Below are 14,588 nucleotides of genomic sequence, written 5' to 3'. Positions count from 1 at the left end.
CTGTTACTTTAATGACTTTTAAGTCAGCATCTTGGATCTCTTAAGCCATCACCTGCCTCTCCTTAGATATGATTTCTGTTCAGATAATTTTTCCTCTCTTCCTCCTCCTCCACAAATTTTGCTTAGGACAACCTTTTAAATAAGTTACAGCTGTATTTGTCAATCTTGATTGCAGTTTGTTGCAGGAAGTTCCAGAAAGCCTCCAATAAGTAATTGTAGTGTTTATTGTCTCTAGGGTTATCCTACCCTTCTTCTCAATAACAAGAAACCAAATTAATGCCCAAAACATGAATTTCTTCAGGAAGTGAGGCATATTTTTTTTGACATAAACTTCTCTTTATTTTGTCTGTCTAATCCCTAGCATTACCAATACTAAATATGATAGTGTTGCCTTTGTGAGTAAGAAGCAAGTGCTTCCCATGCCCCTGCCAAACATAGGAGAGGTCAGAGATATGATGCCACGTAGATCTAACAACCAAAGAAGAAGTAACTGTCTAGGCAACGTGGCTAGACAAAGAGAGAAAATATGGAAGAGTATTTGCCGTACGGGAGCTATTTTAGTAAGGCAGCATGATGACAGTATAGTCACGAGCAGGTATTTTTAAAAGTGAGCATTCAGTGACTGACAAAAGTGGAGYGTAACGCAAGGGCAAGAGTGACTGGACAGTTTAATAAAAGGTCACTAAATACTGGCCTATAAATTATTTCTGATTTTTTTGGAGCAGTTTTGCCCAAGCATGGAGATCAGCAGTGTGGCCCCAAAGTCAACGCTGTTTAAAATGGTAGCTGCATGTAGGTAGTGGGCTGAGGGAGGCTAGCAAAGGTTCTAACATTTATTATTAAAGCAGAGAAAAAAAGAACTTGAAAATTTCAGGCACCCGCTCTGTAATATCTAAATTGATACATAAGCACCTACCTCAGCCTCAGCCTTTCATTTGCTCAATATAAACCATTTCTAAGAATCAGGTGTCAAGTTGGGAGGAATCCCCACCCTGAATTGTAAAGGTATAAAGGTCTCTACCTATCCTTGATTTCGGCCTGACGTTAGATGCCCACATTTCTTTGGGGATATATGCGTCTGCCAGCAAACACTTTTTGGATTTCTGGTATTATTTTTTSCAGTCATTGCCTCTGTTTCCTTTCTAACTGCTCCTTTTTCTTTCTTTCATACTTTTCTTGGAGGAGTTCTTTTTTTTTCTTTCTTTTTAAATGAATTCAGTGATTTGCAAGGCCTCTGCTTTCTGGTCTGTGAGAGGCTATGGCTGGCTCACACAAACGACAGCTGTGAAGCAAAGCCCATCAGTGATTAAAAACTGAACAGCCTCTGACTCCTGAGGACCATTTGTGGCTTGATTGTGCCCCTAGCAGAGAACAGGAACCCCCTAACTCTGTGCAATGGGAAGCTGACACAATATGGCTGAATTAATGCTATGAGCTATAATGCTATAATGTTATAAGCTATAGGCAATAAATAAATAAATAAGGAATCCTTCTAGGAAGAGCTGGTGTTGTCCCTCTTGGTGTTACCTCACAGCAGTGTCATGTTGGGATGTCTCACTGCATAGATTGACCTATACATATCTAAACATGTATAGGTCATTAATGAGCAACATTAATGAGTCCACAGGTGCAGCCCTCCCTTAGCTTACAGAAGTGACAAGTATCAGCTCTACTTTGAACTGGGACAAGCTGAACAGGAGCAGTGAGTAATCCCCGTCTACCTGGTTTTGTAACCCTGAGTTGTGAGTCATTTCTAATGAGTAAGACCAAAAAAGCCGACCTGCCCATCTACTGCTTTCTTGAGACTTCAGGTTAACCTTTATGTGCCTCAATACAAAGTCTTAGGTGGAAGAGACATTGGGATAGTGTCAAGTCAACAGCCCCATGTTCTAGGGGGACAGCACAAAACATGCCAGCAGCCTCCTCTGTCCGTCCTGCTCTCAACTGTGCCCATGTAGCAGGGAAAGATGGTGCTCATCCCACCAGCCTGTAGACCATTCTGCCACCTTCMACTGCTTTGAGCACAACGTCTTCCCTTGGGTTTAAGCTCTACCTATTCTGTAAGTCTTTCAGGACTTACAGAATCTTTCTGGCTCTGGCTGAATGTAAAGCATGGGCCAGAGTGGCTGCAAACAAAAAACTGCACTAGTGCATCTCTTCAGCAGCTGCCCCTGTGTGCATGGCACTCTGCTTAAAGTGATGGTGAGTCCACAAGGTTAGCTGGTTTCCACTGAAACCTCTGGGACTCACTGCATGTGTATGGCTTACCTTCCCCAATGCAGCTTCCTCATCACCCCTCAGAGCCTTGGGATTTCCTRTTCTGGCAAGAGCAAAGGGAACTCCTTTGTACTGAGATCCCCATCTGAAAGCAGTTGTGCAGAGGTAGCAGGAGAAAAACAGTTTGAGGTTGAACACATCAGTGGAATTATTTGAAGCAATCTGTATATTCTTATAATTCATTATTAACATTCGGAGATGGAAAAAAAATCATTAAACAATTAGCAAGGCCTTCATAAGTCATTGTTGTGACCAAGTCTCCGGGAAACACATGAGGCTTCACAAATGTATTAAATTTTATCTACCCCAGTTAAGTTATTTTAYATGCAAAAAATTTAATCCGACTCATCTGTCTCTGTAGCAGCTCAAGAGGAAACCGATTCAGACCCACCATAATCTACATAATATGTTCAAAACCAGTTTCCTCTTATCAGAAGGAAAAGAGCAGTTTCATCTCATAGTTACTGTAGTCTGTCCCATGCTTATCTGCTCCCTGGTGACCAGATATCAGACTCAAACAATTAGTGGAGTTCCTCTTCCAGGGGCTGGAAAGCGAAGCATGTCACCATGATACCCCTCTCCCTTCCTCCTCCCTGAGGGAGGTTAGCTGGGATTTCCTTTCCGCAGCATGGGAGTTACCCATATAAAAACCGAGGAAGACGTTTGAAAAGTGGAACTTTTCCCTTGACACAAATCTCCATTTTTTCTCCAGTTATTTTCAAGGCTGTTTGGCTCCGCCAAACTGGAGCCAAGATCAGACAACTGGCAGCCTTGCCATCTAAGCATTCTATTACTTAGCGGAATATTTTGGTTTTGTTTAGAAGGCAAAGCTCACTAGTTGTCCCCCTTCTTACCCCTGTACTTTGTTTCTTTACTGTTTGCTTGTACTATGCAACCTAAATCCTGTATGGAATGTTATTTAAGACACTTCATAAAGATGTTTCTGGGAGTAGTGAAGTCCTCAAAGGAAAATTCTTGGGAAGTTGGAAACCTTGTAGGAGGGAAGATGTAATCTTTTCTCATTTCAGATGAACTTCTGCCTTCCTACATGTGGACTTCAAAGCCTTTGACAGTTGTGAAGCATCAGAGGAGCCTTTATGCTAAGTAAAACCTCTGTGGAAGAGCACTGCTTCTGATCCCACCAGGAGCTGCTCTACATCCTGCTCCCTCTCAAGTTTTCATCCTCTCAGCATGGATAAAGCAGTCAGCGTGAATTTGTTTGGGTGGCYGTGGTCATACCTTAACTATGCTGTGTAAGCAAAACCCTGCTTGTCTGCAGGGCTTACAGGCCAGCCTGGACACTGTGCTGGGAACTGGCCTAGCTTGTGCTTTTCCAGGTGATTACTCTCCATGATTTAGGACCCTGCCTGCATGGCAGAGTGCACAGTGCAGCTTCCTTTCACCACAGCCTCACTTTAGTGTCAACATCAGGCAAACAGATTGCTCAAAGAAAGGTTACCAGGACATCACGACCACCAAGAGCTGCTTTCTGGGACAGCAGCTCCCCAGGACAAGTGCTGTGTGGATACAGCCAGTACAATGATGTGGGAAATTTCTTCCTTATAGCAGAAGCAGGAACAAGAAATTACTCTGAGGATTACAGAGTTAGCAAATGGCACGGCATGTCAGTGCTTATCCTGGTCTCAGGGGATGATTTTGAGGGGCCRAAGAAGCAAAGTCTGACCTGTTCAAGCTGCACTCGTTCAAGCTGCAGTCGTTCAAGTGCAGTGCACGAGACTCAGCAGGGCCCAGGGAAGCTGCTGCCTGCGTGGCAGGGAGGTGGCCTGGGCAGGCTGGGCCCTGGGAGAGGCGGCCTGGMCGTCTGTGAGGTGCCCACGTCTCGCTCTTGCTTTCCCCAGAGCTGCAGCCCAACAGGACAGTGGCAGGGCCAGGGGATGCACTGAGGCACTGCAGGCACCTCAAGAGAAAGTGTTATCAACAGCAAGAAAATAGCTCCAAGGAGCTCCCTGGTAGAAGGCAGTAAGTCTACAATGTGCTTCCTGCAGGGAGACTGCAGGTGAGCCGCCCTTAGTAGCACCAATTGCTGCAGGTTGACATGGGTAGAAGAATGTCAAGTGATGATTTCCTTTGGGCCATCACCAGAGTGAATAAATAGCTAGGAGAAACAAGAGCACCTCATCCCAGATACAGATCTGAAATGGCTGTTGTCTTTATGGCATTATTTTTGGTTTAAGCTTGCCTAATCTCTCACAGGTRTAGGCTTATTTGTATTTGACCCTTCCAACCAATTGATTCACATTCATGCATACCTGTATTTGGGAACATAAATGCCACCCAGTGCTTCTCTCTCATCCTTTTACTATTCCATTCCCCTTCTGCTCCTCAGACTTCCCATCCTGATTTATTTTCCGCTGCCCCTCCTGCTGCTTTACACCATTCTGCCTCCCAGGAGCCAGCCTGCCCTCTGCCTTGCTCCTGCAGCCTTCCTTCCTTCTCACCTGCTATTAAAAGCTGCAGATATATAAGACAGTTTTTGGAGTGATGCAGCGTGTCTGTGTTTCACTGAGAGAGTGAAACTAGCGCTTTCTGCTGCTTTGTAGTGTTGAAAAGTAAGTTTCTCTTGATGTGAATGGAATGCAGTTTTTGACCTTGCCCTGAAGAGAGGGACTTTCTGCAAGGATGAACTAAACTATGAACTGGTGCAAGTGGAACCTTTTTTTTCTTTCTTTCTTTCTTTTTTTTTTTTAAGCTGCACTGTCTGTGTCATTACCTATGCATCATTGCAAGTTAGTTTCTGGGCAGGTGTGGTATACAACTCTACAGGGATGTGGCAGAGCAGGGACAGAAATCAAAAGTGATCATAATGTCTCTCTGTTTAGATTTGCCACAGAAGGATAATGTTATGGGTGGAGTTGCACGGACTGAGGACAGGATATGAATTTGAACTGAGAGGCAGAAGGCTAAGTAAAATAAATGAACCTAGCATAATCCAATCTTTCACATTACTAATGAAGTATGACTCGATAATGCTGATCATCGTTGCCAAAGACAAATTCAAGCACAGCTTCCCTTCCTGCACTGCAGTGTTAACGATGATGGTTCTCTCCAAAATGGGCTTGCTTTTGCAGAGTMAGCGTACATGACTTAGGGATTAGCCAAAGGGCCTGCAGAAGAGGCAAATATAGTATCAGCCCAAATTAATCCCTACCCCTCATACGGGTATCACATAGAGGTTTATAAAGACTTATAAGTATATTGTGTTGACAAGTGTGTCAAGGAGAAATGAAGAAAGTTCATGAAGCATAATCATGAAATTTAGCAATGTGATAAGGTGTTTTGGAAGACAAGTCCTCTAGAAGAAACTTACTGAGAAAAGCTTTATTCTAATTGGAGAAATGAGGATTTGTGGACTCCCCAGAGAAGTGCAAAGGATGACATCTGATTGTAAGCCAGAGAAAGTACTTGCAGCTCTAAGCAGCAAGATAAGGAAAAAAAAATAGATTAAAAAAAAATATAATGAAGTATCAAAGAATTTTTGAGCCAAAAAATATGTATCTTTTTCAGAAGATAAAAATCTAAGCTTGGTGAGACTAAAYGTAAGGAAAAATAATTACAGGAGGTAAAAAACCTGTTTCTGTATCCTTTGAATTTTATAAGACTTTGAAGAGCTGAAGAGGTAGCAGTAAATAGCAGGAGAGTGTATGAGGGAAGCATTCCTGAGGAAGAGCAAAACAATTGAGTGGCTAGGAGGGAAAAAGAGGATCCTTGAAGAAAAGGTCTTCTCAAATTGAAGGATGTTGGTCTTCACTGTAGACTAAGAGATATATAGTTCCAAGCTGATATCCTCAAGCAGTAAAAATTGAGGAACTGTTGGGCTTGAGGTAACAAGATAATAGACAGATCCTCCAGGGCAAAACCCAGCTGGCATCTGAATGCAGTTAGCCTACCCACAGGAAAGCTTATTGCCTTTTCACAACAGTCTCTCATGAGGTTTCTCATTATTTCCTGAAACTCACGCCGAGATTTCTTGTCTGATCCTGTGTGATAGTTTTTAAATGTTATGGACAGAGGTATAAGTAAAACTACACTTGCTTAGCAGGTCTTTATATGAAGCCTTCCAAATTKCACACCAGCTGCGGAACTCTGGGAGAGGGCAGGAAATAGGGCTCTTACCCAGTTCGGAGCTGTTGCCTTGTCATCAGCAGGTAGTATCTGCAGGACTCGAGCCGTGGAGAATCACGGAATGACATTTCAGCTGGTTAAAAAAAAAATGAAGCACTTTTCAGTCTAAAGTAGTCAATTTCCTTCTTGTGTAGAAAAAGTAAAAGGCTTTCAAAAGCACTTGGAACTAACGTACCTGCCTTGATATTCGCTGAAGCCRACAGTAAACAACTCTTGACTTCTGTGGGGTGTATCTAGATAGAGCATAGCTGTTTCTGAAAGCATCTGAGACTCTATTTGTAGCAGAAAGGGTTTGATGGCCTGGGCTTGCTGCTCCAGCTGGGAGATGGGGTATTGATGATGTGGTTTATATTACCTAAAGAGTTCCTGACTTGCTGAGTACATAGAAAGCAACTTGCAAATTTTATTCATACGGCTTAATTTAATTCTTTTTATTTATCACTATATCAATAAAAAATGTTACTAGACTAGTAATGTCTTTGCTTAAAAGTTTCTAGGGGAGAGTCAGTCTTTTGCTTTTATAAAACTGTGTTGGGCTAAGTAAACTTATAAAAATGTGATTTTTGCCTGTATTTGCTGGGAAATTTGTTTCCCATTTTCGTGTTTGTGTAAACAATGCAGCACTGAATGAGTCCTTACTCTTTCTCCTACCTTTGTATTCTCTTTGTAAATCTCTTTGTATTTCATAATAATATACCATCTATGTCTGCTTTCCAGAGGTGTTTGCTCAGATTAAAACCACACAAGTTTATGGTGCCAGAGCGGGTCCACTCGAAATGTGTATAGTGCTGTTGGTTGCCTTCAACACCTCATGTGCTGAATAGTGGATGTGCAAATACAGAAAGGCTTTCTTACCACTCAAGACCCAAGTATGGGTATGCTGGAAGATCCTAAATGTGCACTATGCCCTGCTCAGGGGAGCAGATTCCCTGTGAGGAACTCATGGGCAGAGGAGGACAGTAGCTCCACAGGATTTCTTGTCTGTGGCTCTTGTGGACATTCAATCAAATGGTAAGAAKACTCACCAGTGACTGTTTGGGCCATGCTACTGGCTCTCTTTCTTTCTCCTGTGTGCGACTACTCACTCACATATCTCCTGCAAGGAAACCTACCCGTGATTCTGTGTGGCCATAGTGCATCATGCTGCCCTGCGTGTGGTATGACCTGGGCAAATGCATGGTGCTGGTGGCAGCTGTGTGCAGCCCTCTCAGTGCTCTCCTAGCTGCGAGGCAAGCTCACTTGCCTGGCTGACTTGATAGAAAACTAATCRTGAGAAAGCTAAGAAGTTGGGTCAGCTCATCCTGTGGCTGCACTAAGTCTAATATAAAGGAGGGAAACAAGCTGGGCAGCCATGATCTGGTGGGGAGCAGAGTCTCTCCTTGGGATTATCTTGGTACTGGGTTGGCCTGTCTGCAGTGTCAAGCCACACATGGAGACCAGCTGTATGAATCCACACTTATGAGGTTGAGTCAAGACTTTCCAGTACAGTTATAAAGTAGTGGAATGAGAGCTGATTGCTAATCGCATCCATCTGGCTTCAAGTTGTAAGGGGACTTGTTACTTGGTGGAGCAAGCATAATGTTTTCAATTATTTCTATGGCAGAGAGATATGCRAAGTCACTGATTTTTGATCTGCACCATTTTTCTTCTTCCAATGCAGCCGAGAGTCAATATTGGATGTCTCTCTGTTGGCAATGCTGTCACATGTCTAAAGCCACTGGGAAATGTTCCAATTTTGACAAAACAGGGGTGAAGGAAATCTATCCTCTTCCTTCCTCTACCCAAGAACAAAACCCAAGCAAAATTTGGTCTGATTCCTAGTGCAGCCAGAAAATGCTAGAGGAAGGAGAAATCCAAAGTGGCTTTAGGTCAGCTAGTATAAAAACTGGTTCCAGCTGTGGATTTCAAGAGTGTGGCCAGATCAGGTAGGTGACATCTGGAAAAAATGTAGGGGAATACAGGGGACTTGAATTTAGACAATTTCTAAAATCCAGGTGTAACATTCTTCATGTGCATGCTTCACAAACCCACATTAAACATCATAAYTTTCCCATTCCACAAAGCTAAATACCCACATGCCCACTTACACGCTGAAAAAATGATCCAGGTGCACCTGGGATTCAGACAGACTATGGGAGTTAGAAAGGTCATTTTCAGACTGGGGAGAGATTGAGGATAATCCTGTTAATCAAAGAAACAGAAGGATTTAACATCCTTCTGACAATAAATAACATAAATAGCATTAATTCTGCTGCTATCCCTGAGTCAGGAAGTGCTGTTAAGATACTTCTGCTTAATGCAAATATCGTCTCCTCTGCTGTTTTCTGTTTTTTCTGAGTGGACTATGCAGTGGTTAGCAGTGCAAAACTTCCACTGGTGCTAGGGATCACAGCCCTGCTGTAAATCTTGCCTTCTTCCACTTCTTGTTTATGAAGCCAGCTGAAATGAGTGCATGCATAGCCAGGCCCCTTTCCTTGTTCTGCTTCCCTGTGAGGACTGTGTTCTGGAGCACACTCAGATTGCTGGAATCTCCAGATAAATGTCCTTCCCTGCTGTCCTGTAAAATCAACAAACATCCGCACCTTTCCCATCCTTATTTTCCTTCTCTGAATGCTTAAAGACCTGGGAACTTAGCACTTCTGGTGGGATTTCAAAACCCAGCCCAAACACAAGTGCCAAATTCTAGCTAAACAGCTGCTGTGTACTGTCAGATCTACACACTACAATGATTTGTGTAGCCCATTGCTGAACCAGCTATAGTCATTTGTTTAAAAAATAAAGAGACAGATAAATTCAACTCTTCCCCTTCTTCTAGCAAGCTGATATCATGCGCCTCTCTTAAAAATGGCTTGCTCCAGAATGCATTAGAGCTAAATTACCATTTATGTTTGTCACAGGGATTGCTAATGTGTAATGAGATTTTAGAGTTAATGTTTTGTACAAAGCACTTAGCAGAGCTAGGATGAAATTGGTTCAGGATTCTGATGTGGTGTTTTAATTAAAGATATTTTCCAATCAGGGCCAAGCAAACGACTTGTCAGAAGATTTTGTACCCATCAGGCAATATACCAGTGCAATCCCGGTCTTGCTTTCCGCTTTTGGGTTCTCTTGAGGAAATTAGAGGAAAAAGCCTCTTTGAAAATCATGCAGAAAAGCATTTCTTAGTTAGCCAACCCTTATAGCAGAAAAAAAATTGTATCTGATGTTAGAAACTATCACTTGGACATCAGTGACCTGATTCATTGCAAGGTAACTCTAGCTTTATGCTGCTCTGATGCTGCTGAACCCGCACTTGCAGGCTGGGGCCAAACACACACACAAACTGAAAGCAAGGTCAAGTCCTGAGCTCTCATCTGCCATACCAGGGTCCCGAGCACTGACCCTAAACTCCTCTCCTGCTATGCCATCCAGCACAGAAACCRGAGGGGAGATGGAAAAATAGGTGATGTAGATCCAGAAAGAGGTGATGGTTTTCCAAAAACTCTGTACCTGGTAAAATCAGCAAGAGGAYAAGAAGTTAGCTCTGCCTTAAATGAACAGATTTCAGATGTCTGACCCAACATGAAATGCCTATTTCTGTTAGAAGGCAAAACTTTTGTGAATGGGTAGAAAATAAGGGTTGCTATCACCAAGCCAACTCTTTTTTTTTAGATTTCTCTGATTGTTTTTAAGAAAAGCAAAGAAAAACTTTTCATTTTGTAGGCAGTCTGGGTATTACAATACCAGAAGTATGTGTGTGCATATGAGTTTTTTCTTATATTTTTCTCTTGGAGGTTGGTTCACCTCCGTGTTCCATGTCTGTTTAGAAACAGGTGAGCAGTAAGCAGGGATTTAAATAGCAAARCATAAATTGTAACAAAATCTGTTTATTTGGTGAACTCTCTAGCTCTGTACGGAAATTCACCTAAGCTTTGCAAAAGGATGATACAGACTAGAATAGAGAGGTGAAGGTGAATTGCAGAGAAATAAATCTCATATGTTTATAGCTCTACTGTCTGCTGGATGCATGAATATTCTGGATATTGTAACATTTTCTTTGCTTTTATCYATAAACTTTGTCTGACATCACAGGATCTCATGAAATTACAAGGACAGAAGGAGGCCAAGCTGCCTATTCAGGTCAGCCCCTCAGTGAGAGAGCATCCTACCCTACAAAACAYAATGCACACCACAACTTCATTGTACATCTCTCGTCCAGCTGCATGGGTGCTTTATCCGTGAGAACAYGGACATACCACTTAATGAGTATTGCTGACCTTTTCAAAGACAGTGTGGTACCAGCGTATGTGGAACAGCTTTTGCTGTCAACCCCAAACAGGCCAAAACTGTGAGTCAGATCCCCCCATCTCCTGAATTCTAAGACTAGCTGAAAAATAYGCTCCTGAAAAAARCAAAGAAAAAAAAAAGTGATGTTCTTTTTCTCTGCCTTGCATTTCATTATTTTTGTGTTTTCAGTCTTCAGAGATCATTTGGGGTACATTTTTAAGTCTTTTGTCCTCTGTAACCACAGGTGATAGAAAAATAGGTTGATGTTCCCAGCCATTCAATATCTGGGCTTCAGAAATTGGGCAATTACTGTGAATTCTAAGACAGCATGCTCTTAGCCTTCCTGTTTCTTCAAACTCAGGTCTCTGCTAACATGAACTAGTTTCCCTTACTAGAATTTAGACTTCTATACCTTAAATTCTGTGTAAGTGACTGCTGGGCAGGGAGTGTTGTGAGACAGTGGAGAACTGTGTTCATGTCCGTAGAGATGTTGCTAACGCTTGTGATTTCCCTGCATGCTGCTATTGGGATCTTGAATGAGTTGGTATGTTTCAAACCATGTGGCAGGCATTCCAAGCCTAGGGAGCACGGGATAGAAAAGGAGAACAGATAAGGGTCAATAGAGAGCCAGAGGAGGGATCCTCCATCCTTAATGTGGTTAGTACCCAAGAGTAAAGAGTGTGTGTGAATGACAGGAACTGGAAATAAACCTTCTGAGAGAGTATTTGCAGGATCTGTTTGGCTCAAGGAGGTTGATCCTGGGGGAACTWGTGACCACATCGAGCATCTAGTGGTGCTGGAGGCTCCCGCAGGCTGGAGGGCATGTTCTGCACCCAGCAGTGCCACAGTCCAGTGCCCGCAACGCTAGGCCTAGGGCTAGGCTAGGGCCTGGGCACAGCCCTCYGAGGAGGGAGCCTGTGCTGCTATAGCCATCTTCACTGCGACTCAGTGCACAAATATTTCCAAAATAGTTTCAAGCCTCCTGCAGCATCCCCAGCACTCAAGTGAATGGAGACATACGCTTCTCCTCTGGGCCTGGTGTTTGTCAGAGGAATGATTTTGTGCCAACAAAATTCTTCTTGCTGTTACACTCATGCTTTCATGCAGCCTCTTTTCCTGAAGGGCTATTTCTCCTCCTCCTCTGCTACCTGCTCCTGGGAGACCTGTCTCTGCCAGGACACTCTGCAAACCACCACTAGCACTAATGAAAGCGAGCCAGAGGCAGCAGAAGGGAGAAGAAAACTCTTAAAGCAACTGGTCCCTAGTAAGTCACACCCTGCACTCGGAAGCCTGGCAGCAGCACCGAGCCTCATGGCAATGTTTTTTTGGGGTGTCAGAGGAGTAAAGGTTGAGCGATAACTGGGGGAGGATGTTGTGTGCAGGGAGCGTGTTTACTTGGCAGAGGAAGGGCTGAAGGTGAGGCTGGCCTTGGCACACACGCATGTGAAGTTGGCGGGCTGAGACCCTGGRTGGAAGGAGTTTCAGAGCATCTCCATTTCTGTGTGGGTCCTGAGGTGGCCGAGTAGGCTGATGCAATCTTGTCCTTTGCCCGGGAAAGAGCAGCCTCTGCCCCAGCTCCTGGTCTGGGGAATAAGCTAAAGCAGCTCTTGCTGTCGATGAGTGACCTCTCATGAGCTGTATATTCCTGGTGGATTTGTATTATGAAAACCAAGCAAAAGGCTTGCAGCTTTAATAGCACAGGACTAGTGAATCCCTCCTCCTCCCATCCAGTGCTTTGGATCTGCAGAGAGTATAGAGGAGAGCATGGATATTTTCCTCTTCCTTTCTGCTTTTATTTGCTTTGGGCCTGTAGAAATGCAGGAGCCATGAGTGGGTGAGTTGGAGCAATCTGAGGGGGCAGTGGCATGTGCAATCCTGCTAGGACACCAGTCAGTAATGCATGACCTTAGGGGAAGAATGTGGAGGTTGTTATCTGGAATGCTGCCTAGTTATACAGTGTGGTCACTTACTAGCTTGTGCTTAACAGCTAGAGTCACAACCTCCACAAGAAAGTGCTTTGCACAAGAAAAGCTTTAAGAGTGCTTGCCTGAGCCAACATGATCTAGAAGAGCTACTTTAAATTAGGGTTAACTTCCACTGAGTTTTTAACAAGTTCTCAGCACTGCTTAAAACTAGGTTGTTCTTTCAGCTGCTGGCGGCAAGGTCCTCTTCTGCACCTCGGCATCTCATGACTCTCTGTTCTCAAGGGCTCACATCCACATTTTCACCTCTGTTTCAAGGTCTTGATTTGCTACTCTCTCCCATAAGATGATGATCTCACACCTCTCCATTGGCTCTTTTGTTCCAGAGAACGTTGGAAGCCTTCACTTTGAGATATGCTGAGCGCCAGAGCTCCTGGACTCTCCAGCTGTCTGGCCTTGAATCCTCCAGAAATTTTCTGGAGACGGCAGCAATCAACTCCTTGGTGCCTCACTGCTCTATCACACTTGACTGTGCCCTTTGGCAGCCTCCACTTTGTGCTTTGACTTCAGAGTTTTTGATACTAAATATATTGTTTCCAGGAAGCATCAGTTTGATTCTTCTCTTGCTGAATAAGAGAGCTATAAAAGCTCTTATTCAGTAACAATAGGTGTTTTCCAAGTCTCTTTAGCAGGAGTTGAGATGTTCCAGCCACAGATGCATGGCCAGAAGATGCCAGTGGGATTCCCTGGTTGCAGCAGCTGCTCATACCAATGTGTCTGTTCACAAAARTAGAGGAGGAAAATTTGTTTCTTTTTCCCTCCCATACATCACTGTTCAAAATATGTGAGGCTTCAACAGGTCCAGGAGGGAGTAAAGCTCCAGTTCTCACAGCATTAATACTCTCTACCTACTTAACAGAGATAGGTAGAAGTAAGAAGTCATGGTGTTGCACTTCAGACTCAGTATTGTAGCTTTGTTGACCCCCTTATGATAGGCCTGCTCTGGCACAGGGGCTGGTTGCACAGGCTAGCAACTAACTCATTTGGGCCTAGTGTAGGAACATGCAGATTTCTCCAAGCCTCGGGGTCTATTCATCTTTTAGCTGTGCTCTTTCATTCTTTCATTCTTTCTTATTTTTTTCCCTGTTGCTAGCTGCAGGTGTCTTGAGCATTTTGTGCTGTTCTTCTCTTTTAGGCTGATGAAGACATGTAATTCTCAATATCTAACAGACTGGTCCCTCTGCCATTTTTTCTTTTGTTGTTCTATGCATACTTTTACAAGTGGCTCCCTCTCAAATTTCTGGTGAGATGAAAAATGTCAGGAGAGCCCGTAATCTCTTTCCCTCTAAAKGGGAAGGAAGACTCACTAGGCATGGGAACTTGAGCAGCTGGGGAGAACATGACTGCAATTAGGCTGAAGCAATTATGGTACCATCCCCTGGTTCTTCCTCTCCTCCCTGGAAAGCCTCTCTTCCYGGAGTGGCTTTTCCTGAGCTTGATTTGTTTGGATTTTCCCCAAAGCATTTGGCCTATAAGTGGGATGCCTTAGTTGCAGGGCCTCTCCCCACACCCATCAGTCCCCTGACACCTCATTAGCTCTCAGTCTTACTAGTTTATTTAGTCATCTTCCTGGAGAAGGCCTTCCCTCCTTATTTCCACTTTAATCTGTGCTAAAGCAAGGGTACAGATGGCAAGGGCAGCCCTGTGGCGATGTAAGGTGCCGACCACACTGGTGGCATCTCCAGCGGTGTCGGGCCATGAGGATGGATATGGCCTCTATCCCCATGGCCCTCCAGGGCTGGGTGCACCTCACTGCTTGGGAAAATCTCTCTTTTCTTGGGGGTTTTGGGTGGCCACCCCTACCCAGTGCCCTTGCTGGGGCCATAATGGGCTCTGTGTGAGGGAGGAGGCTAAAGGACACAACTACCTCCCCTGCTTCAATCTGCTCCAGTATATGGCTTAACCTTTCATGTGTGGATA

This window comes from Nothoprocta perdicaria, unplaced genomic scaffold (assembly GCF_003342845.1).
Source record: "Nothoprocta perdicaria isolate Ctin4 unplaced genomic scaffold, notPer1 scaffold_38, whole genome shotgun sequence".
In the NCBI taxonomy this organism is placed as follows: Eukaryota; Metazoa; Chordata; class Aves; order Tinamiformes; family Tinamidae; genus Nothoprocta; species Nothoprocta perdicaria.
Note: the sequence above shows the minus strand (reverse complement) of the source record.